At 32.5% G+C, this 22,690-nt stretch overlaps 1 long non-coding RNA gene across 2 annotated transcripts in view; it reads right to left on the bottom strand.

Moving 5' to 3' along the window:
* LOC123642586 overlaps positions 1 to 22,690 on the bottom strand; it is a 109,636-nt gene that overhangs the window by 46,687 nt on the left and 40,259 nt on the right. For both annotated transcript variants that reach the window (XR_006736489.1, XR_006736488.1), the window contains exon 2: positions 20,575 to 20,616. This is a non-coding gene — a long non-coding RNA (uncharacterized LOC123642586). The remainder of the gene's footprint in view (positions 1 to 20,574; positions 20,617 to 22,690) is intronic.

Below are 22,690 nucleotides of genomic sequence, written 5' to 3'. Positions count from 1 at the left end.
GGAACATCCACAGCTTTGGTAGACATTTTTAGGCATTGAAATTTACAGTCCAGTCTAATACTTTTATCTCTTCTAGCTGGCTTGATACGCTCAGAAACTACAATAGTAGAGAAAGAGGGAAGGGTTCCTGACATAAATCAAAATTTAAAAGGAGATCCCCTTATAAGGAAATTAGTATAAGAACAAGAGTCTCTTTAGTCTTTTCCCCTACTCTCGTTTGCATACATACCAACAATTAACCCGACTTCTAAAAGGAAAAACGTGCATAGTCACTTCTTTCCACAATTCACACCTTGAATTCCTTTTGACCACTCACTATCCTGGTTCATGGTTAGACAAGAGAAATGGAGAACATATGACACAGAGAGGATCTATTTAATTGGTATAGTTGTAATTTGTGTTGGTGCCATGTACCAGGGGCTGCTTTTGTGAGTTCTTATGGGCAGTGGCTCCTCCTTTCAAGAGGAAACAGCCAGCTTACTTTCTCCAGTGTCCAATCAGAGGGTCTAGAATTTGTCTTTAGAATGTGTGGGCACCTACGCTATTGTTCTCAGATTTGAGGCCTCATTAAAAATTCTAGTTCACATGAGAAGTCCCATTTAGCATCCTATCATAAACAATTTTTTATTTTAAGAAAATATATTTTGGGGGATCCCAATAAAGCAGCACTTTTTAAGAAAACATCTGTAGCTTTCATTCTTGCAAAAGGATAATATGAGTCAAGATGCCACAGCATTCATGATTGGATATATTGCTACTAATTCAAACACATAGCAATGTATATAATGTATAGGAATAAAAAAATTCAAAAGGCAAATCCAAGCTCAAGAACAGGATGACATCTCAATGAATAAAAACCAGAAGATAATATGTAAATCAGCAAGTGATGTTGTAGAGTTCAGTACACAATTTACAATGAACAGAGATGACCAGGACTTTAGCCCCCTGGGGTAAATGGTAATAATCTTCCATATGATTTGGGGGACCAGAGACATCCCTGCTCTTTTCCTGAACCCAGGATTGGGATAAGGCTCCCTTTTTGAGTGAGAGATTAAATAAGAGAAACAACAAAACACAATACCCACAGCTGAAGCTGTTTGAGGAATTATCGTTATAAAAGGACCCAGTTTTAAATACAGACAGTTTTCAATCAAAAATTGAACCAAGCTACCCAATACCTCTGAGACTGGGATGATGGGTTTCCAACCTAAATGTGGGAGAGGGACTGAGCCAGGCAATAGCGAAAATGCTGACAGAAAGCTGGTGAGAAAGGGAGGAATGACCCACAACTTGGCCTCTCACTCAGACAGAATAAGCCTATAAACCTAAATACTTAAATGGTCTAGCAAAAAGATAGTAAAGACAAGTAAAAGCTTCAAAATTGAACTTCAATATACTTCAGATTAAATTTATCTTATATAACAACTCAACAAAGACTAAAAATAAGTATGCTTAATAATAATGTCCATTTTAAAAGGACACATAATAGCAGTTATGAAGAAAAATAAGTTGATAAAAATAAATAATTAAAATATTAGAATTTAATAATAGTCATTAAAATAGAAGCCTCAATAAATAGGAAATATTCTAGACTGTAAAATGATTAAAGAGAGAAATAATGAATTGAATGATAATTCTCAGCACTTCATCCAGTTTTAGAGGCAGATTTCACCATCTCTTCAGACAACACATAATTTCTATTTTTAGCAAAATGCTTCACAGATTAAAAAAACATGGAATGCCATTCAATTTACTTTATACCCAAGTTAATATAATTTTGATAAGACTAATAAGAGGAGTATAACAAAAATATTTATGACCACAGATGAAATCTCATTTATGACCATAGATGAAATATCTTAAAACAAATAGCAGTAGTCAAAATCAGAAATATATTAATCTGTTTTTAAAACTTAAAATCAATATATTAGAAATAAAGGATTACCAGGGGAACAAAAAACTATTTTCCTGTTAGATAATCTAATTTTAGCATTTACAAATTAGCATATTATGCAAATTAATCTCATATAATCACCACAATAAAAGGGTGATTAAACATTCATTAGTACAAAAAAATCTGTTCCACCAAGGATCAAAAGAAACGTCCCTAAATTTCGTTTCTTGCATCTCCTCAATATGCTCTCCCTATCCTTTTTGCCTGCTTTATTTTTCAGTATGGAACTTACAAGCATGCAATGTACTATATATTTGACTTCATTTAATATCTGTCTTGTTCTACTAAAATGTAAAGCCCAGGAACTTTGGTCTGCTTATTGTGACAACTATAGCATCTATGCCCTCTTCCTGATCCAGCTGTGCCCTATATTTATGTTCACTAAGACAGCGCTACTCCAAGTGTCATCTGAGAGGGATGCCTCTCAGCAAACTCTTGGTCAGCTCTTTGAGACAAAGTAAACACATAAATTAAAGAATTCAGAAGATATTTAAAGTTTCTGAACTTCAAACAAGAAAACCAAATAAAAATTTGTGAAATAAAACAGCAAAGAAAAATAGAAGTTTGTATTTTAAGCATCATATTTTTATTTGATTTTTTTCAAGTAATTCATTGTTATTGTATTTTCCAAAAATATTAGTCTGTACAGATTAAAAAATTTCTTTTTAGTATTTCCTTTACCACAGATAGTTTGAGAAGTACAATAATAGAGAACATATAACATTGTGTTATTTTTCTTTTCTTGGTTTCCCAACTTTGTTCTTTAGCAAAAGGATCCTCTTTTCGTTTTGTTTTCCCTTGTTAAAAAAATTAATGAGGAGGCCATTAGTCTGAGGCAGCTCCAGCACCTTGGGTTCCAACAAACCAAAACCCAACTCAGTATAAGTGGTCACATTTTAGGTCAATCATACCTCTTTAACTAGGGACTTTGCACTGAAATGACGCAAATAAGGCTACTGTTCCACTTTAACCAATTAAATATATTCTTTGTTTCATTTCCACATTCACCCTATAAAAGCCTTCCCCTGTACCCCTTTGTCAGAGCCCCAAACTGCTTGCAGTCTAGAGTTGCTGGATTCATGAATCACTAAATGCTCAAATAAATTCTTGAATATTTTAATGCACCTCAACTTATTGTCGAACACTCTAGTACATAATATATATTTGTGAAAGTATGAACAGGGATGCTTTCCAATTTCTGTTATGTTCACCTTATTAGTATAAAAGTATAAGATTATATCCAATTCATGAACTTTTATTTAAAAAGATATACACAGAAAAATGTCGGCATGGGTAGCTTCTACTGCACTTCATTGTGTGGCCAGGAGAAGGTTGATGCCACTATTAGAATTAGGGAAGTAAGGAGCAATAGTATTTTACAGGGAAAAACAATTAATTTATTTTAAAACTTCACTGAAATAATGTAGTACTTTTAAAATGGAAATTAGTAGGGTAGTGAAAAATCTGAAAAGTTTATCACATCAAGCACAGCTAAAGAAACCGGGGAAGTCTTCACATACAAAGATTTAAGGTATGGTAATATAGACGGTTTAGATATGACTAATTATAGGGACTAATTATAAACCATCACTCAAGATCAATTTCTAAATTTATAGTGGGTTGCTTTGTGAAGTAGAGAATTCTCAGTATAGGAAATACTCAACCAATCTGGAAGACTACATGCCTATAGGCAAAAGATTAGACCATACGATATTTAAGGCCCTTTCAAGTCTAAGTTATTATGATTCTACAAAATATATGGGACTGACCGATCATGGGTGAATTGGATGATAGCTAAAACTTGGTATTCATTTGTATTAAAAATCAGCGTGGTACTACAAGATAACTACAATTTGGAATGAGGCAGAGAAAACAGAAGAGAAGGCAGCTGGCATTTATTAAGATTCTACTCTACCACATAGCGTAATGGCTTTTCTGGCATCTCCTTGCTTGAGACTTTTAGAAATCTGGCAATGTAGCATTTCTATTTTCTAGCTGAGAACACTGAGGTTCAGAGAAATTGAATTAGTCAATGTCTACAGCTGGAAAATGCTAGTGCTAGAATTGAATCTAGCCCACACTCACACCCAGTCTGATACCAAAATTGGTCTTCCTTTCACCAAACCAAGTTATGCTAAAACTCAAGATTTCCCCAGATCCATGAAAATTATATCTTACCCCCAAATTATTTAAAAGTAAAGGCCCTGACAATATTACAACCATGCCCATCCAATATTTAATATTTTCAGCCATAGTATAATTGCAAAACATTACTGTAGCAACAGACACCTGTTTAAAATTTTCAGAGTTTTCTTCCCTTAAAAAGATAACCCGAGTTCCTTTAAATATATTTCATGTCATTCTAAATTAAAATTTAAGTTTTCAACAACAATTACCTGAAGCTGAATTTGGCAGATGTTAAGGCCGCATTGATTAGGACAGTAGAGGCAACATACAATATGAGGATCCTTACTGAGGCCTTACTATTGAATTAATTGTGCAATCGGGCAACAGCTCAGGAAGATGTAGAAAAGAAGAAAAATCTCAATTATGCAGCACAGCTACTTCATGTTTTGTGAAAACATATAACTAAGCAAATAGACTCACAGGATTAAGATGGTGACAGAGATTTGAATGATCCAAGAGCCCAAGGTCATATAATATAATAGAGGAATTCATTTTAAAATGTAACTTGACATATAAAATTCCAAAGTACCCAAACAGATAATCCATTTCTAATCTTAGGGAGATTAGAAATGGCTTAAGCTTCAGGCCCCTGAATTCAACCATTATTAGACTCAACACACCAACTTCTAAACACATCAGACATATATGAAGTGACTTCCAATGAAGGCTTTAGGAAATGCATGCCAATAATGAAATATCTTTCTAAACATTAGCTATAGACAAATACCTGAGAAACCAGCACAGCAGCTACAGAATGTATTAAATTAGTAATTTCTTAGAAAAGAACTTCCAACAACTGTCTTGCTTTTGTGTGTGTGTGCTCCAGATTTAGATGTTTCATTCCAAAACTGTAGCTTACTCTTCTCTTTAACAGAAAATCCATAGTGCTACCACTTAACTAGCCTACTTTGTTTTCTGCTACTCCTTAGCTAAAGCCTACAAAATAATCACAGTGGATTTACTTCTAGACATTAGTTAAAAGTAGAATTAATGGTAGAACATCCTTGGAAATACTTGCTAATAAAAGTCAAAAACCATATCACAAATATGCATAGACTCCCTCTCTTTCCTCTGAAATGATGCAAATCAAAAATGATATCTATGCCTAAGCAAAAACTGAATTAATACTATGTAATTTTCAGATTCCTAAAAATTCATGCAAAAACATTGTTTGGCCTTCATCTTAAACAAAAAACATACTATCCAGAATTATGGGGGCCATTAAGTAACATGCCAAGGAATGATATTTTGGAGTTATTTTGCATATTTCAACAAAACTAAGGACCAATTATCTGAAGATAACATGCCTTCAACACAACACTAACTGTGAGGCGAACGTGATAGCCACTACACTACGGAAACCACATAACACAACACTAACTGCAAGCACAAGCATCACGTAGTTACAATGAGATACCTCTTCATAGCATTTATCCAAATTGTTTTTAAAAAGTCATTTGACAAGCTGAATTGATTCCTCCTCAATGCACATCAATATTTATCAAATAGGAAAAAGCATATTTATCTTATAAAAGTTCTAGGTAATATCTACATGAGGCAATTTTTTTCTTTCAATTTCAAATGGAATAAAAAACAGTAATTACATAACCCAAATTTGGACTCGTTCACTTAACAACTCATAAAAAAAAATTCTTGTACCTCCTTAGCAATTTTACTTGAGACGTGAATTAACCATTAAATATATAATCACACCGATAGACTGAACAAGTTATTGATGGGTGATCATCATGTGGCTATAACATAAAACACAAAGGCTTTTGTTTTTTTAAAGTTAAAATCTTATGCATAAAATGGGTAACAAAGTAATTTGGGTCATGGATGACTAGAATCATTAGTAAAACAGTATATGAAAAAAAGGATTTTGTTGCTGCTGCTTATTGGTTATTATTGCTATTTATTTGTGTTGAAAATCTCCAAAAATGTAAAAACTAGCCTTCTGACTGTCAGATTGTTTAAAAATCACAGAAACCTTAGGACATATGCTATCTAAAGCAGCACTGTCCGATAGAACTCTCTGGGATGAAGGAAATATTCTCAAACTCTTTACCACCCAATACAGTAGTCAAAAGCCCCATGTAGCTATTGAACATTTGAAATGCGGAGAGTACAGTTGATAAACTGAATTTTACATTTTATTTAATATGTCTGTTCCTGTTCCTTGGTTCTAGATTTCCAGTATTTGCAAGAGTGGGGTCAGAAAGAAAGGGAATGTAAGTAGCTCTAGGACAGCAATTTTCTACCTTACAGACTTAATGAAATAGATCCTCACACCAGCATTCCAGATAACCCTAAAGTACCCCAAGGTAATCATAGAGAAATACATCACAGGCCTGAGATGGAACAAAATGAAGTGGAACCTCAGTGTATTTGAGTGCTCTAAAAATAGTACTCCCCCCAGCCCCTTCAGTCCTACCAAAACACTGAGTGAGTTTCTTCATAATCCCTGTCGGCTGCACCTCATGAGCAATTTCATGATCAACAAACTGGAAATGCCTTTGCCCTCCACCCACATAGTTGAGAGTCCCTCCCTATTCTTAGTGAAATTCTTGGACTTCATCTTCCATGCTAAGAGGCTATCATTGTCTCCAACTGGGCTCTATCAGTTCCACTTCTGAAGCCTTTAGTAACTTCTCTTCCCCATAGTTTATGAGGCAATAACTTTCAACCCTGGTCTTTTTTTTTTTCATTTTTTGCTTTGTCAACTATTACCTCCCTGCCAATCTTACCCACTCTTGCAGCATTAACTGTTAACTCTACATAATATTGCTCTAATCTCAACTTCCACTCCAATTCTCTCCAGAGTTCTTATCCAGTATTTCTATCTAACAGCTACACATTTCGCCCCGAATGCCTCCTCACCAGTTCCAATTCAAGACGTCACAATTGAACCTTTACTTCCTCCAACAACAGCAACAAAAAAATCTTTCCTAATGGTTCCCTATTTCACTAATGATTCTAGTCATCCATAATCAAAATCCAAACTATCTTTGACTCACTCATTACATGCTTAAAGCTTGAAGCATCAAAGTGGCTAAATTAAGAACTCAGATTCAGAAAATATTAATAGCAGAGCTGGGCTTACCCCTGGGCTCAACCATGTACTGCCTGCATAACTTAGGCATGTTACCTAAATTGTCCAAACCTTAATTCTTCACCACAAAAAATAAAATTAATAATAATAACTAACATCTGTAGAGACAGTTCTAAGTACTTTGCGTATATTAACACATTTAGTCTTTACAACAACTCTATGAAATAGATACTATCATTATTTATTTTCTATAGATGAGAAGTAGAAAAACAGAGTTAAGTAAATTGCCAAAAGCCACAACAGTTAAGTGGCTGGGATGCAAATCCAGACAGTCTGGCTCCAAGGCCATAACCACCATAGACACTGTCTTCCTGAAAATAGAAATTTACCTCATAGTGTTGTTGTGAAAATAAAAATAAAGTCTATAAAATACTTGTCAATATTAGCTGCTATGATCATCATAAATTTCTACATCCCAAAAGTCAGAAGTAACCTTTCCAATATATGAATTCCTACAGCACTTATTCTTAGACCACATGAATCATATACTGCCTTTTATTACAGTACTTGACAATCATGTCTTACAACACTGTGTAGATTATAAACTATTTAAAGCTAGAGATTGCATATAAAACTATCCTATGCTCAAAAAATATTAGTAGAATAATATATGTCAACGAGTTTCAAATTTATTATTATGATTCAGATCCATTCACAGTGTTTTAGAGTCTGGTCTTTTGTTATCCCATAGTTTATGAATGTGTGCTCACTCGCAAAATTCTCCCATTTTTGTTGTATTTGCCTGAGCTCATCTTCGCTACATTAAGCTATTTCCTAGCTCCCAGTCAGTGGCTTTGGAGCCTGGCCTACTCCTGACCCCCGACCTTCTGCACCTCAGCTTGGTCTCAGCTCTCCAGCATACCCAATCTCATCTGTCCATACTTGTTCTAGAACATGCTCTAGACCCCAAGGCTAAAACACAAATGCCATATTCAAAGGTTACACGCACAAGCACCTAGATTGTACACAAGAAGTTTGTGTGGAGTTATCAGGAAAACAGAACTATGTTGGAATGTTGTTTGCTATAATTTCCAAACAGACATTTTTTTGTGAAAATCAACAGGGAGGAGCTAAGCTCTTCTATAATAAAGACATTGTATTTTATTAAAAAATGAGACTAAAAATTCTCAAAAACTATTAACTGAAAAGTCATTTCCAATATTTATGTTAAAGATGTTAATTTAAAAAGAATATGTACAATATGAACCAATTTATGTATACAGTAATGTGTATATATGCATAGAAAAATGTATGAAAGGTTATGTACCAAAATGTCTATATTCATATTAGGAATTATGAATAATTTATTTATTATTTATATGTATTTTCTATTTTTATGATAATATTTATTATTTGTATAAGAAAATATTGTTTAAGAATGTATTGAGTGACAATATTTTCATTAATCCTTGCTCTTGTCCCCAATGCCATATAATTAGCAAACTGCCTGACAGTATTTTATATCAATAATCTGAAACACTAAGTTTTTCTAGTATGTTTTATTCCTTAAGATCTTACCTAAAGTCCACTTCTCAAGCTAATCTTTTATTCTTTTGTTCTGGTATTAGCTACAGAGATTATTGATAATTTAAATGGCTGCTTTAAAAGACTTCTAAATTTCAAAGACAATATTTGTTCAATTTTTATTTAACTATATATCTTTCTTATACAACTAATTATTACTGGTTCCTGGAGTATTAACCTAAAACAAGTTTTGCTATACACATGTAAGTTTTTGGAATCATCAGTATAGAATATGAGAATACTCTAAAAGAAAGTTCAGTCATTTTGTTTTTACATAGGTCTTTTTAGAGAAAAAAGTTGCTATTTCCTTTGGAGGAAAAATAAACTTTAAAGTGGCATGTAGCAATTAACAAAACAAATGACATGTTGTCTATATACTAATACTGCAGAAAATTCTAACTCCATAAAAAAGTATGAAAACGAAATATGATAAACTTTCCTACAATAAATACGGTCTTTAAACAGTTGCTCACTAGCATATTAGCACAGCAATCCAGTTATACAATGTTCCCACATAAAATCAAACCAGCCTGTTTTCTAAAGTGAAGTAATGCTGATGTTTTGAGTTTCGGCCTAGAGTACTGACCCGACATGAATAATTTTAGAAAGAGAGGCTGATGGTAAAAATCTGACTGTGCTTTGGTAAAGCAAAGCCTTGGTGAATAGAAACAAAGGAGAATCTATTAAAATTAAGGCAATCTGGAATAAGAAGGCAGACAGGCAACAGATGTTTCATATGAACAAATTTGTATGAGGAAGAATATATATGCAGAGAAAAAGAATTTTAATGAAATATTCAAACTTGTGTTAACTCAGTTGTCTCTCCATGGTGTCGTGGTAAGAGGTTTGCAATTCAAGTCTTTTTACCAACTTCATTACCGATGCTCTTTATGATTTAGGGGTAAGACTTATTCCATCCAATCTAAAATGCCACTTTGGATTGTCAAAACTATGGCTGCTAAAGAGAAGTATGGCTTTCAATTAATTTGAGCAACTACGCTCCCAAATTTCTATCTAAGAAAACCTGTAAATTGTGGATTAATATACTCTTTGTTATCATTTTTTCTCGAATAAACTCATGAACTAAGAATGCAATATGAAGAAAACAGAAGATTTTCAATACTTTGTCCATACTTACTTAAGATATGCAGCAGGGGATAAAGAAAGACTTTGATTTAGAGTTCGAAGACTTGGTGTTCAGCCTTCACCATGTCTCTTATTAACTTTGCGACTTTGCTGATCACAATCTCTGCTTTGGCTGGAAATTTTAAAAATACCAGCTTGTACTAGATATTTTGATGGGGTAAATGTGAAAGTAAAATGCAGTCACCTATGAGAGTGTTTAGTAAGCTGAAAATGCCCATATAGGGTAGGTAGGGAGATTATTACTAATTCTATTCCTCTGATAGTAGCAGGGGGGCAAAGTGAAGGAGTGATGGTGTAGCATTGAGACTTGTATCTAAACTTTTGAACACATTTGTATTTTGGTCCTGAATCTCACTTCTGCCTCCATATTCCACATATTTATAGTATTTATAGAACAGTGTTTAGTTGAACTTATTATTATTTATATCGAATTTTTGTTCTATATTTTGAAAGTTCCAGTAATAATAACACCAGGAAAAAAAATAATAACCACTCATTATTGAGAACTTACTACTTGTCTGGGATAAAAATAGATGCCTCTAATTCTCCTGCAATTCTCACAATGACCAGATTTATAAAGAGAAAACTAAGACATTACTACAATCTGAAAGTTTATGCCCCCACCCAATTCATATGTTGAAACCTAACCTTCAAGTTAATGGTATTAGGAGGTAGGAGTCTTTAGGAGGGGATAAGGTCATGAGGGTAAATCTGTCATGAATGGGATTAGCGCCCCCATAAGGGGCTGAAGTGACGAATGTTCTCCCCTTCCACTGTGAACATACAGCGGATATCATCTATGAACCAGGAAGCTGGCCCTCACCACCTTGATTCTGGACTTCCCACCCTCCAGAACTGTGAGAAATAAATTTTTCTGGTTTGTGAGCCACCCAGTCCACAGTATTTAGTTTTAGCAGGCTTGACAGACTAAGACAGACAATGAGTACGAGTTAACTTTGCCTGAGCTCATGCGCATAATTGCTCTCCTACTCCATTTTCCACATTAATTTGTGGTGATTATATTAGCTCTTATTCTTTATCATATCAGACTGAAGAGACTCTGTCAATAAACTTTGAACTTTGTAAATAAAGCTAACAGCATCTTCACCACATCACTTTCCCTTTTAAAAAAAATTTCAGATGTGGCAAGTATAAATTTCCATTAAAATTTAGGTCTGCAGGTATGAGAACAGGCTTGATGAATTTTGGCTTGATGAATTGAATGATTCCTAAAAACCACCTTTATATTACATGATGCCTGGAGCTTGTTAGCCTCTTTTATAAATTATTTTTATTGTGCTAAAATAAATATATATAAAATCATAGAATTTATCATTTTAAGTATACAGTTCAATGGCATTAAGTACATCCACAATGTTGTGAATCCATTACCACTATCCATCTACAGAAACTTTTCACATCCACACTGAGACTCTGTACCCATTAAACACGAACTCCTCATTTCCCCCTTCCCTCAGCCCCTGGTAACCACGGTTCTACTTTGTGCCTTTATGTATTTGACTATTCCAGGTACCTCATATAATTAGAATTATAAAATATATGTTTTCCTGTGTCTGGTTTAGTTGACTTAGAGTAATGTCCTCAAGGATCATCCATGATGTAGCATGTAACAGAATTTCTTTCCTTTTTAAGGCTGAATAGTATTCTGGTGTATGTATATACCACATTTTGTTTTTCTGATGAACGTTTGGGGTGCTTAGACCTTTTGGCTATTGGGAATAATGCTGCTGTGTTTTCAAGCTTTTGTATATTCCTAGAATGTTAGTCTTTTATTGCTACAATAGAATACTGGTATTGCATCTTTGGGGAATAGAATTCAGTAATTCAGAATTCAGAATTCAGTAATTCCTTAATCCCTTTATGTAATATCAGCTTGAATTTTATCATTCAATAAATATAGTCTAACAATTTTATTCCTTAACTGTATTATGCTGCCTACACTTAATAGATTGCACTGTCTTATATTCTTCCTGTCATTATCCTTGCAAATTAGAAGTTTAGTCTCTAAACTACATGGTAACAAAAATTACTTTCATTATAAAACAAGGTTATAACTCATCTTTCATATACATCAAAAAGTTGAAAAGATTTCAAATTTAGAAAATGGAGGGATTTTCAGAAAAAGACTATAATATGATATCTTTCAATTGACAGCATATATAAATTACCACTAATATCAATATTAAGTTAATAACAACCCTGATTCTAACTCATAATTTAAAATTTTACATTTTTATAATATTGTACATGTTTTTCTGCAGTTTATATACTGCAACTCTTTACAAAAGCAAATATTAGTACACTTCAGGCAAATCTGATGGTCAAAATTAGGAAACATCTACTCACATAACCAAAGTGACTATTTTACTCAAAAGAAGCAGAACTGATTTTCATCCAAATGGATGTCCTTTCATCCAGTCATACTGCCAAAATCTTTATTGTGAAGCAAACAAAACTTTATAAATATGATGATTTTATAACTTAGCATGCAACCAAGGAAGGTAATTATAGCTTTAAATTATTTGAAAATGTTTACATTATAAGAATGACAGAGATTTCAAATATATAAAATATGATTTGCTCTAGTAATTTAGAAAACAATGGATATTTTGATGGCCTATTTTCCCCAGATCAGGCATATAATATAAAATTTATCCAAAATCTCTGACCTTTTCTATCCTCACAGTTTATATCTGCTACTGCAGCATATGAATTTGATGCTAAATAAAAACTGCTTTGCCTCCCATTCTGAGATTGGTTCCAGGTAATACTAAAGACAAAAGTAAATAATTTAAACATTTCTCTAATCTTATTCTTTGTTTCCCATAGTCAACTGAATTTCTTTACAGAATAATTCACAGTTTCCTTATTTATTTTACCCTTCAGTGGAACTCCAAAGTAACACCTTTCACAGATTCATATACCAAGTTTCTTTTATGGAAATGTCAAAGTTCTCTGTCTTCATTGAATGAGACTTTCTAGGGTGTGAATATATTTATATGTGCCCACAAATTTAGTCAGTGATACTTGTTGGTTATGCTAATATGTATTGGCCACTAGATACTACATATTATGCTAAATAATTTGCACATTTAGTTTTAACTATATACAATTGTGGATGCTCGTATTTAATCTATAAAGACGCCAATTTTGTATGGTTTATCCTGAGATTTTTAGCTCACTCATTCTTCATAAGAACCACAGACAGTGGTATGACTATTATTTTATTTTACAGATGATGAAACTAAGGCTTAGTGATATTAAGTATCTTGCCCAAGGTTGCCTACGTAGTAAGCAACAAACCCAAGAAAGAATTTGGCAATTTGGCTCTATGAGCCATTGAATGAACTACTCTATTATTAATACGTTATAATAAGATATTTTACAGTGAAGTGCAGGGTACGGTACTCCAGGCCCACTGATTCTGAATCTGCTTTGTAACAAGATTCCCATGTTCCAGTGTTTCTTATGTATCTTAACTTTTCAGAACCGATCAATGCTATCTTAATTTTTGAGACTTAATGAGTATATTCAAAACAATCAATCGACATTCAAATAAATAAAGAAAAAATAAGTTCAAGTAATAAAAATGCCCTAGTTCAGGTAATCTCTACTGTGTTCAATGAGAAATAACATTTTATATGTAATTTTGGTTCTACACAAAATGCATGAGTCTCCCACCCCTTTTTCTCCCCGCATACCTCTTTAATTAATTCAGGGAATAGGTGTCTATTATGTTTCAATCTTCATGAGATTGTGTCTTGAGTTTGCCATTTTACTTCCTGTGATACACGCAAACTGTGGCTTTCCCTTTACTCCTAGAACTTCAGGGCTTTAGATAGGATCCCTGACATAGTGACATGGATTATTTCTTCCCACTAGATGGCAGTAACGGCAATTTAATAATACATATAATGCAACTGCCAGCTTGCTACCGGCACAGGGAACAATGACTCTTTGTGAGTGAGGGTTTCCTGAATTGCTAGTTTAACATAGGGAGCAATGACTTAGTGACAAATTAAAGAACACTTTTCTCTATTGATGTCTATGTTTAAATTTTGTTTTTCATGCTTTTCAAGATTAAAAGCAGTCTTGTTTACATATCTCTTTCTCCTAGCTAAAAGAATCAGCTATTATGAATAATTTTCACTGGTAAGAATTTGAATATAGACAGGTGGTTACTAACATAAGGTATTTTGTATTTTGTTAGCAGAAGTATCAAAATCATTTCATTATTCCAGTTTTAAGGAGATCTTTTGATTTTGACCATACATATATACACATTAGTAATTTCTAAATGCAGATTTTCATGAGAAATCACATCTTGGGTTGATAAATTCATATTTTGTTAAGTTTCTTTCCAATAAAAATTTTAAGAGGACCACGTGAAAATCCTATAGAAGCTAAGCAAAAATGACAAGAAGAGAATGAGTTTATAATAAAATGATAAGTTGGATTTTAGCACATAGAAATACAGTTCTATTGACATTCTATTTAGTGTTTGAATATGATTTTTTGCATTCAGAATGTTTTTACATAAATATTTAACAATTATCTTAAAGAAAGGAAGAGGAAGAATCTTATTAATCAAAATATAAGTTCCTGTAGTATTATAATCATGCAACCTCATTGCAGTCTTTATGTTTCAAGGGATTACTAATGTATTCTACTGTTGGTCAGAGTTGTCCTATAATGACCTATGTAAAAACTCTGAAAGTACTGGACCAGTCCTTCTCAAACTAACTGTGGTCAAAGTCAGCCTATTGCTTTTTTTCCCAAATTATCATAAAAATCAAATGTCAAAATTTACAATAAAAATGAATAACTAGAAAAATTAAAAAACAAACATGAAAACATCCACATTTTATTGTTTGAGTCAACAGACACAAAATAACTCACTCATTGTTTCTTTTGTACCATGTTCTAAATGCTTACTCTTTTTATTTTTGTATTTCTATATTTTCTGGTTGGTAACGTAGTTCTTAGAAGGGCCTGGCCCATAAACTACACTTTGCACAGTGCTGCTCTACACGGCTTCCCAGCAAGGTACAGCCACGTCTTGCTGGGGAGTTAGGTAGGTTCTAAAGCAACTATGCATAGTGACAACCAAGACTAGTCAAAGTAACCCTTGAAAATCTGAGGAAGGGACCTACTTGAAGTTCAACCTGGGTCTCTTGATTAGTCTAACCAATACTGAATTTTTTACTTTTCTTTTTAATTTGGCTTCTTTGGTTATCCAGAATGATGTAGCTGATTTACATTCAGGTGCTACAGAATATGAAAAATATTTATATATTAACATTCGCACAAAGCAAAAGATGGGTACCCAAGATGTGATGCTCCCAGGCGCAGGGGCTGACTATGTCTGTCAGCTGAGATTCACTCAAGTCCTTGCCCCTGGAGAGAGAACACTCTTTCGCTACTAGTTTATTTCCTTCTCTCTGCGTCCACCTCCCTCTACTGCCAGCCACTGTTTTTTCTTCCCCAGAGTGAGTACCAACGACCAAAGTCAATTCCAGGGCCACATCTAGAGATTAAACAATGGCAACTCTTACCATTAGAAAGAAAAACACAATCTCTGCTCGCACAATCTAACAGCTAGTTTGTAGAAATCAGCTGAGCTATGGACACCCACTTGGTAGCAGGATGAAAGGCCAAACAAACAGCTTTCTGTGGTGACATCCTCAGAAGCACTTTAGTGCTAGGCCAATAGCATATGTGAACATATATTTTTTGGGGTCTGAGATCTCAATTCTGTTTGGTTATTGTCAAATTAATTTTCTAAAAACCAGTTATTTAATTTCAAGATCATTCCATAAAGATGTATGTATGAAAGCATATAAATATTGATACATACATTTTGAAGGTATTTAATACATGTCAAACTCACTTTTGCAACATATGTTTTACATCTAAAATCCAAAATGAGCTCAGTGTCAACTTTTATTATTTAATTATATGTAATTTAACTGAGACCAGCCTGAATCTGAGCATTAGATTTGGCCTTAGATATACACATTCATTTATCATTAAACTGAAAACATTTACTAAGAGACTAATACTCATGGAGTTATTTCATATTTCAGAGCATTGATGATACCTTTTATGATTTGAAATATATTTTTATGTTTTTCCTTGTGATATAATGTACAAAATGGGAATATGTTTAAATTATCCAGTTTATTTATGCACCAGATAGGTGAATATACTGAAGTTTCAAAAATGTATGTACTTTAGAAACTTCAGTATATCAAAGATAAGAAAATTAGAACACTTTATTTGTACTAGTTTCTCCACTTGACTTAATGGTCCATTTTTGTTTTTGTTTTTGTTTTTGTTTTTTTTACCATATCAAAGGTGTGTTTTAAAATATCAATTAATATTTGAAACTCTAATTAAAATTAGCACTATTCATCACTTTGCCAGGCTTAAAAAAAAAGAACAAAACAAACAAAACCCACCAAAAATACCACACTCATAAAGCAAACAAAACAAAAACAATAACAAAACGAAAACACTACCCAAAACAGATTTGTACACCATATAAACCTTTTCAAAGAAAGAAGTCCTCAGGAAACTAAAGAAGCAATTAGTTAAAGAGCTTACAAAAGAACTATCTTCCAATTTTCTGATACTATCCACTTCCAAACTAACATTTAATGATTCTATGATTGCCTACATGAGTTTTTATTAATAAACATTATTTTAAATGTGTGTATGTATGTGTGGTCAGTGATATTTCTTGCAAAGCCCTTATATTTTTTAAACGTAAGTAAACACATTTATATTATTTTAAAGTTTAATATGCCATCCTTCACATGCCAAGGTGTAGATTTCAAACAATACAGTTAATGCTATGCCTGGCTGTGTATATGCGTGTACCAGCTACATCAATGAGGGCTGAGCATTGAAAAAAATTATACAAAATAAAATAGTACACAGAAGACGCTGCTCTCTAAGAATAATGAGTGCTGGGAAAAGTCAACTTAATAAATATGTAGGCTTGGAAACCAAATTTTCATATAAATGAGGGGACGAAAGCTTGATTAGAACTTAATTTTTAAAGTAAATAGTAATAATGCAAATAGGTCCATTTTAGCTTTTACTTTAAAAAATTAGGTTTTCGTTATAACTTATGCGACAGTTTTAGAATGATGAAAGCTTTGGGTGTTACACATATTATTCTTAAACAACTCTGTGTAATACAGTGCAACTCAAAATCCTTTATGTTTGACTTTAGCAAGGAAAAGAGAGTCATATCTGTAAAAACATTTGAGAGGACCATCATTCTTCCTAAGGACATCTATAATGCCTTTGGTTAATGATGATGATAATAATGATGGCAAAGAGGATGAAGATAATAGTTATAATAGCATTTCCATAGAAATTACTATATTCCAATAGTGTGTTAGAGATTCTACACATATTCTATTGTGTTGTGAAAATTAAATAAACTATAAATTAAACATCACTGCATTTATCTCATTCTGTTTAAAAGCCCCTAATGGGTACAAGCCCATTCTTCCAAAGTATTGTAAAAAGTGTTTAATTAATTTCCCACCTTCCTCTGAGGCTATTTTTCATAGAGCAGAGAGAACTCATAAAAATGTCTATCAATTCACATCCCTGATCAAAAGCCTCCAATGGCTTCCCATTTATTTATCTTAAAAAAAAAAGAAATCCAATATTCCTGTTATGGCCAGCAAGACCTTACAGGCTCTAGTCTCATTATATTGGACTCTTTAGTGTTGCTCAAATATGCCACATTGAGCTCTCCTTGGGAACCTGACCCAGTGCCTGGGATGCTCTTTCCCAGATGGTTGCATGGCAGCTCTCTCCTCCACTTCTCTCAGGTCTCTTCTCAGCTGCCACCAACTCAGGAGAACCTTCTCCAACCTAAAAACGAAGTTTGCACTTCCCCTAGAATTCCACTCAACTTTATTTTTCTTCACATTATTCGATACTGTGAAAACCAGTATGATGTTTTTTATTTGTCTAGGTTTTGGTTTAAAGTCTGCCCCCTCCCCTCCACCTTCCCCCAGCACCACCAATAGAATGTTAAGGGCAATGCTCCTGAGACTTGTTTTTTCACTACTATAACTCGAACCCTTAGAAGAGCACCTAGTATACAGTAAGTGTTCAATAAGTATTGAGAGATCGAATTGAATCATTCTTGCCAACTTTCTCTTCATGCTTAAGCTGGCCTAAAGCTGCCTGATCCAAATTGTGTACGCAGAATCTAGACTTAACGCTAACCACACATACCAAATACACACAGCAGACATACACATAGAGATTTTTAAAAACTCATTAAAAAGCACAATCTAGCTTTGTTATATCATTGTGTTAGGATGTAAATTTTCTAAAAATTTGTTTTTCTTTGCAAAATTTAGGAGGGAAAAGTGAGCTGCACCTATCAGTATTGTAAGTATATCAGTATAATATGTGAAATATATAACAGATATACCAATATAATATTAGGGTAATACATGTTATGTGTATGTGATGGATAAATATATAACATATATTATACTACAGTAACAATGTCCTTTATATAATACATATATATAGCTTTCTGGTGACCTATGCCATTCTAAACAAAATTGCTATCATATTTTCATTAAGCAACATTATTTACTCTCAAATATTATTTTGCCATGTTTATTTTCTTTAAATTATGTTCATTTGGATAAGTCCACGGCTTAATTTACTTTTGCTGTCTTCATTATACCGAATTTTAATCTAAAGAGAATCCTAAATCCACCTTTTAAACATTGGTAGCAAGTTAGCATATCTATTCTCTAACTCATTCCTTTCTACTGAAACACATAGTTTTACAATGAAATTTTTTTTCAACAAGTGCGGTGTCCGAAGAACACCACCATTCCATCATAGCAAAGCAGCATGTGCTCTGCAACGTTAGTTAGATATTTTTGGAGAGGGATAGCACTAGATGACACATAGATGAGTAAAAGAATATTGTCTATGAATTATAATTCACTTTGTAAATCCTGATTCCTGCTTTACCATAGGTATCAAAGTCATTTTCCTGTGGCTATCAGATCTGGAGTTAAAATATCACTGAGATTTGCAGTTCATGGCAATATTGGTATCTTCTACTTTATGGCTTTAATAGAAGGAGGGCAATGAATATGTTATTTATGTTCTTTAAAGTTAGTGTGACATAATATAGAATATTTTGTATCTTAAACTGAAGGGATGTCTTTGAAAAACAAGCTGAAGAGTAACGTGTTTGGTAATTTGTCTATAAAGACAAACCACATAAGCAAAAATACACTTTTTTCCCTGACAAAAAGTACATACAAATAAATGTGCATCTGTACTTTCTGAGCTTGGAGAAGCTCATAGGAATGAGGGAGGGGGACACAGACCACACTCTGACATTGGCTCCTGCAGGGAGGGGATGAGAGAAGGAGGAAATGATTAGTAACTTTCTCTTTATGTGTGTCTGTTTAGAGTTTTACAATGTATTACAATTACATTTTAATTTTACAATTATATATTTATATAATTATATATGTTTGAATATTTATATGTAGTTATATAATTTACTTACATATACTTACATAATTTATTTAAATATATTATATGTTATTATATAGCTATATAATATATAATTACATATCTATCAAAATATAATTATATATTATTACATGCCTATATAATCTATTCATGTATAATATACACATACACACATGCACATCTGTATATCTAGAGTCACCAGTTGTTTTTAATTTAACATTGTTTTGCTATGTTTTATTTCTGAGGCTATCATTAAGTATACTATTGTATCAGCTGTCTTTGGGTAAGAAATGTTATTTTATGAAGTATATTTTAATGTCAGGAGAGGATGTAAGTCTGTTCTGTTAAAATAGTACTTCATTAAAGTATTGCTTAATAATTTAGCCAAAACCAATATTTTAAATTATTCTAATGAAGAATGAGAAATAGTACAGTATTTCCACCAGTCCATTGCATATAATAATGTATGTCTATTTCAGAAGAAAATGTTTGACTGATTTAAAAATTTTATTATAAATAATAAAAAATAATAAATATTAATGCATGAATTTGAAACAGCAACGGTAATATATAAATGTTAAGATGTAAATGTATCACTTGCAGGGGTCATCTAACTCCAATAAGGAAGGAAAGCATTGTTATCATACCTATTTCATTTGGCTTAATAAGTAGATCTTCTTTCAAAAGTTTAAATCCAGAATGAATGTTAATTATTTTTAGAGCAGTAGAAAGAAACAATGTATTAATCTTACTATAAGAACATTGAATTCATAGGCATTTACACCAAAAGGAAAAACTCTTTAAGGGAGAAAAGGACATTGAATTAGAAGGAAAATACTTTTATTGACCTTTTTCAAAAATAGGAATGTACTAATGCTTGCCAAATCCAAAAATTATTAACTAGTAGAGCTGAGTCAAAAATATTTTGCCTTCAAATAAAAATATACTTTAAGGTCTATGGGTTCTACTCACATTTTATGCCCTATACTGGAATACAAAATTAGAATGGAGAAAAAAAATCACCAAATATGGTATGCTATGTAGTGCAATATTAAAATGATATGTCTTTCAAATAATTAACACTTACTGTTAGTTTGGAGCTATCCCTTTACAGTGCCATTATAATGACCTGAAAGGAAAAGAAATAAATTAAGATACTGTCATCATTAAAAAGTTCCAAGAACTAACATACATCCAAAGTGTTCATTTCACATTTTTTCTCAAAAGAAAACTTAAAACCAAAACATTCTTATTAAGATGGGGAGTCTAAAGGATTTAGTCTGTCAGTTGAAACCATCTTCCCTACAATAAAAATAGTCACTCTCTTGGGTTTCCCAAAAACCACTATATAATAATATCAATAATATCAATAAAGTACTTTACTAGGAAAAATTAATCCAATTCATTGTAGGTCCACTTTCTAAGTATGGAAATATATAACTCCTAAACATCAAAATTCACAGGAGTCTAAACTAATACAAATATTAAAACAAATCTAGCTATAGTTGTTTCCATGAAGTCAAATTTTACTGTTGCTATTGTTATTTTTGTTGATTACAAAACACCAAAAATATTTTTGAGACAAAAGTCAACATACAAAATACAACCAATCAATTTATTTAATATCTATAAATTTATAAACTTTTTTCAATCACAGGGGTTATTAGTGAAATACTATATTTTAAATATAGTTTTAAGTGTTGACATTAAACATATCATCATGAAAGTCTAATGTCTATAATATTTAAGACACTATTCCAAGTTTTTTAGATATGTTTTAAAATGTCATTTTATATGCTCTATTTACAATTCACTTCTTGTCTATCTTATTTGCTGTCATAGTCATTCAGCAACTATTTATTCATAATATTAATAGTAACTAAAAGAATTTGAAATGAGGTGAAAATTTTGGAAAACATATGCTTACTGATGAGGTTTTTCAACTCTGTAAGAAGCTACAAATATTCACAAAATGATTGATGGACTAGTCCAGTTTTTCAAACAGCAGAATATTAATGTAGGCTGTAGAAAGAATGTTTTCCTCTGTTGACCTAATTCATTCATAGTTGGCAAAATATTTGGAAACTAAAACATTGGGGAAGGCTAGTCTCCTTTACAGACCATGAATATGCAGAAAGAGGAAAGCAAAATTGAAATTTATAACTCAATATTTCAAGATTTTCTTTTTAAGCTGGTGTGGGGTTTTTTTGTTGTTGTTGTTTAAAAACAAGAAAATAATGAATAAGAAAGTCAATCTTATATATATATATGTATATATATATGCATGCATGTATGTGTTTAAATATTTATTTAAAGAACAAATAGTTCTTATCTATTTAATATTGAAGTAAACTACTTAAATATTGAGAACAAAGTCTGGAGTAAACTATTAAAAATAAAGTATTGCATTACTTGATCAAGTTATACATCTGCATTTGCTAAATACAATACTGTAAAATTCTGGTCAGCTTTATAGTTTTTGTACTCCTAGTAGAACATAGGAGAAAATAAACAAAAATCCGTAATTAATTCTGTTTAGTGCCTGTAATTTACTTTAAAATGCTCCAGTAGGTAGATTCTACAGTAAATTAGCTTACCTTTAGTGTACACACTAGAAAAAGTTAAGATCTGAGGAAATCTAATCAAGGATCCACTCTCTAGGTTCGTTAAGATTTGCAATTTTCTCATCAATAGTTCACACTCCAGGGGCAACTATGGCAAATACTTCAAATTTCCACATATTGCTCTATGAAACTACACATGGGATCTTGCTAATTTACAAAATATTGTTATAAATAATTTTTTATTGATGAGACAAGTGATGATCAAGATGTGTGGTTGGCAAGAAATACTGAGCAATCTCTTCCCCATTGTGTGAACAAAGTATAAGAATCTCAGTAAAAGCTTAAGAGTCTAAGATCTTTGAAGTGATACCCTTGATCTAGAACCTATTTGACTTGTTAGTCGCCCCTTAATGTAGAAGGTGGGTCCTTCAACTGTTACTACTAGAAGGCTCATTGCTCCTGCCACCAGAATACTGTTGTTATTTGCTGTGCAATGAGGCTTTCCTACAAGGATGGTATGCCTAAAAGGACAGGTAACAGAGACTACCTCCAGATTACTGGAACATGCTGTTTGGTTTTGTATCTAATTTTTAATAAAAGTGTGCATATTTGCAGAAATTGGTCTCTAACACTTTTGTT

This window comes from Lemur catta, chromosome 1 (assembly GCF_020740605.2).
Source record: "Lemur catta isolate mLemCat1 chromosome 1, mLemCat1.pri, whole genome shotgun sequence".
NCBI classification, from domain to species: domain Eukaryota; kingdom Metazoa; phylum Chordata; class Mammalia; order Primates; family Lemuridae; genus Lemur; species Lemur catta.
The sequence above is the reverse complement of the archived record's forward strand: the minus strand, read 5'-3'. Positions and strand labels throughout refer to the sequence as shown.